A 4,419-nucleotide genomic window follows, 5' to 3' on the forward strand; every position below is an offset into this window, starting at 1 on the left:
ATGAGGTTCATTCTCATGTGTTACGCAGCACATTTGAGCTTCTACAGAACCAATGAGGTTCATTCCCATGTGTTACACAGCACGTTTGAGCTTCTACAGAACCAATGAGGTTCATTCTCATGTTACGCAGCATGTTTGAGCTTCTACAGAACCAATGAGGTTCATTCTCGTGTTACGCAGCACGTTTGAGCTTCTGCAAGAACCAATGAGGTTCATTCTCATGTGTTACGCAGCACATTTGAGCTTCTGCAAGAACCAATGAGGTTCATTCTCATGTGTTACGCAGCACATTTGAGCTTCTGCAAGAACCAATGAGGTTCATTCTCATGTGTTACGCAGCACGTTTGAGCTTCTACAGAACCAATGAGGTTCATTCCCATGTGTTACGCAGCACGTTTGAGCTTCTACAGAACCAATGAGGTTCATTCCCATGTGTTACGCAGCACGTTTGAGCTTCTACAGAACCAATGAGGTTCATTCTCATGTGTTACGCAGCAGGTTTGAGCTTCTACAGAACCAATGAGGTTCAATCCCATGTGTTACGCAGCACGTTTGAGCTTCTACAGAACCAATGAGGTTCATTCCCATGTGTTACGCAGCACATTTGAGCTTCTACAGAACCAATGAGGTTCATTCTCATGTGTTACGCAGCACGTTTGAGCTTCTACAGAACCAATGAGGTTCATTCCCATGTGTTACGCAGCACATTTGAGCTTCTACAGAACCAATGAGGTTCATTCTCATGTGTTACGCAGCACGTTTGAGCTTCTACAGAACCAATGAGGTTCATTCTCGTGTTACGCAGCATGTTTGAGCTTCTACAGAACCAATGAGGTTCATTCTCGTGTTACGCAGCACGTTTGAGCTTCTGCAAAAACCAATGAGGTTCATTCTCATGTGTTACGCAGCACATTTGAGCTTCTACAGAACCAATGAGGTTCATTCCCATGTGTTACACAGCACGTTTGAGCTTCTACAGAACCAATGAGGTTCATTCTCGTGTTACGCAGCATGTTTGAGCTTCTACAGAACCAATGAGGTTCATTCTCGTGTTACGCAGCACGTTTGAGCTTCTGCAAGAACCAATAAGGTTCATTCTCATGTGTTACGCAGCACATTTGAGCTTCTGCAAGAACCAATGAGGTTCATTCTCATGTGTTACGCAGCACGTTTGAGCTTCTACAGAACCAGTGAGGTTCATTCCCATGTGTTACGCAGCACGTTTGAGCTTCTACAGAACCAATGAGGTTCATTCCCATGTGTTACGCAGCACGTTTGAGCTTCTACAGAACCAATGAGGTTCATTCTCATGTGTTACGCAGCAGGTTTGAGCTTCTACAGAACCAATGAGGTTCATTCCCATGTGTTACGCAGCACGTTTGAGCTTCTACAGAACCAATGAGGTTCATTCCCATGTGTTACGCAGCACATTTGAGCTTCTACAGAACCAATGAGGTTCATTCCCATGTGTTACGCAGCACGTTTGAGCTTCTACAGAACCAATAAGGTTCATTCTCATGTGTTACGCAGCACATTTGAGCTTCTGCAAGAACCAATGAGGTTCATTCTCATGTGTTACGCAGCACGTTTGAGCTTCTACAGAACCAATTAGGTTCATTCCCATGTGTTACGCAGCACGTTTGAGCTTCTACAGAACCAATGAGGTTCATTCTCATGTGTTACGCAGCACGTTTGAGCTTCTACAGAACCAATGAGGTTCATTCTCGTGTTACGCAGCATGTTTGAGCTTCTACAGAACCAATGAGGTTCATTCTCGTGTTACGCAGCACGTTTGAGCTTCTGCAAAAACCAATGAGGTTCATTCTCATGTGTTACGCAGCACATTTGAGCTTCTACAGAACCAATGAGGTTCATTCCCATGTGTTACACAGCACGTTTGAGCTTCTACAGAACCAATGAGGTTCATTCTCGTGTTACGCAGCATGTTTGAGCTTCTACAGAACCAATGAGGTTCATTCTCGTGTTACGCAGCACGTTTGAGCTTCTGCAAGAACCAATAAGGTTCATTCTCATGTGTTACGCAGCACATTTGAGCTTCTGCAAGAACCAATGAGGTTCATTCTCATGTGTTACGCAGCACGTTTGAGCTTCTACAGAACCAGTGAGGTTCATTCCCATGTGTTACGCAGCACGTTTGAGCTTCTACAGAACCAATGAGGTTCATTCCCATGTGTTACGCAGCACGTTTGAGCTTCTACAGAACCAATGAGGTTCATTCTCATGTGTTACGCAGCAGGTTTGAGCTTCTACAGAACCAATGAGGTTCATTCCCATGTGTTACGCAGCACGTTTGAGCTTCTACAGAACCAATGAGGTTCATTCCCATGTGTTACGCAGCACATTTGAGCTTCTACAGAACCAATGAGGTTCATTCCCATGTGTTACGCAGCACGTTTGAGCTTCTACAGAACCAATAAGGTTCATTCTCATGTGTTACGCAGCACATTTGAGCTTCTGCAAGAACCAATGAGGTTCATTCTCATGTGTTACGCAGCACGTTTGAGCTTCTACAGAACCAATTAGGTTCATTCCCATGTGTTACGCAGCACGTTTGAGCTTCTACAGAACCAATGAGGTTCATTCCCATGTGTTACGCAGCACGTTTGAGCTTCTACAGAACCAATGAGGTTCATTCCCATGTGTTACGCAGCACGTTTGAGCTTCTACAGAACCAATGAGGTTCATTCTCATGTGTTACACAGCACGTTTGAGCTTCTACAGAACCAATAAGGTTCATTCTCATGTGTTACGCAGCACGTTTGAGCTTCTACAGAACCAATGAGGTTCATTCCCATGTGTTACGCAGCACGTTTGAGCTTCTACAGAACCAATGAGGTTCATTCTCATGTGTTACGCAGCACGTTTGAGCTTCTACAGAACCAATGAGGTTCATTCCCATGTGTTACGCGGCACGTTTGAGCTTCTACAGAACCAATGAGGTTCATTCCCATGTGTTACGCAGCACGTTTGAGCTTCTACAGAACCAATGAGGTTCATTCTCATGTGTTACGCAGCACGTTTGAGCTTCTACAGAACCAATGAGGTTCATTCTCATGTGTTACGCAGCACGTTTGAGCTTCCGCAAGAACCAATGAGGATCATTCTCATGTGTTATGCAGCACGTTTGAGCTTCCGCAAGAACCAATGAGGTTTATTATCATGTGTAAAGCTAGGTTTATACTCGACGCGTCCGCACGAGCGCGAAGGTGCGCGCGGCAAAATGACGTCATTGCGATGTGGGCGGTCGTGCGCGTTGGGTTCGCAAGACCCAATTTCGCCTGGCGGTGTGCGCGACATTTTTTGTAACAACGCGCGTGGCGCCGCATCCGAAGATGAACGACTTTGAGCCGAATCTGGCCGAGCTCGAACTTCTCACCACACACAGTGTGACACTGGCACCCAATTTGCACGTCTAAATTAGTTGCTTACATTTAAACAATGTGCATATAATAGCATAAAAAGTATTTTTAATGAACATAAAGGTCCATGTTTAATAAAAATGTTCACGAAACTTAATGAAATGTTTAGTGAAATTAGAAAATATGTATGAGATCGTTAATTTAGTTATGTTGCATACACATTCTCATATCCATATATTTTGTTTTATTGTCACGAGTAATAATCTCAGGGTTTACTGGGTTTTACACGATTCTTTTTGTAGTGTGGTATTGGTGGTGGTGTACCAAAATAAACATTGTCACGTGTGTATAGCTTTCTTCTTCTCACCGCTGATTCCTGATGGTTTAGAGGACAATTACTCGAGTCGGCCCCTATCGTTTCAAAGAATAGTACAACGGCGAGCGCGTCAAGTATAAACACCTCGTCCGTTTGGGGTGGTGCGCGCGCAGTCTGCGGAGACTCGCGCTGCGGAGCCAGGCGAAAGTATAAACAAGGCTTTACGCAGCACGTTTGAGCTTCCGCAAGAACCAATGAGGTTCATTCTCAATGCCCTGCTGGCCCTGACGGCCCACCACTGTGTTACACAGCAAGTTTGATCTTCCACAAGAACCAATAAGGTTCATTCTTGTGTTACGCTGCATGTTTGAGCTTTCGCGAGAACCAATGCGGTTTGTTCTCGTGTGTTATGCAGCATGTTTGAGCTTCCGCGAGAGGTTTGTTCTCGTGCGTCAAGCAGGTTCGGTTGAGCTTCTGTTTATGTTCGCTGATCAATGTTTATATGTGAATAAAGCCTAAATTCAAGCTTAATTTGAAATAGTAAAGACATTTATAAGGTTACAAAAGAGTTCACTTTTGATCAATTTAATGCATTCTTTCTGAATAAAAAACTAATTTCTATCAAAACATAAATAAATAGAACCCCCAAACGTTTGAAACTTATTATGCCATTCCTAACGGCTCATGTGTTACTGTACCTAAATCACCGCATATGAGACAAAC

This window comes from Rutilus rutilus (genome assembly GCF_951802725.1).
Source record: "Rutilus rutilus genome assembly, chromosome: 11".
In the NCBI taxonomy this organism is placed as follows: domain Eukaryota; kingdom Metazoa; phylum Chordata; class Actinopteri; order Cypriniformes; family Leuciscidae; genus Rutilus; species Rutilus rutilus.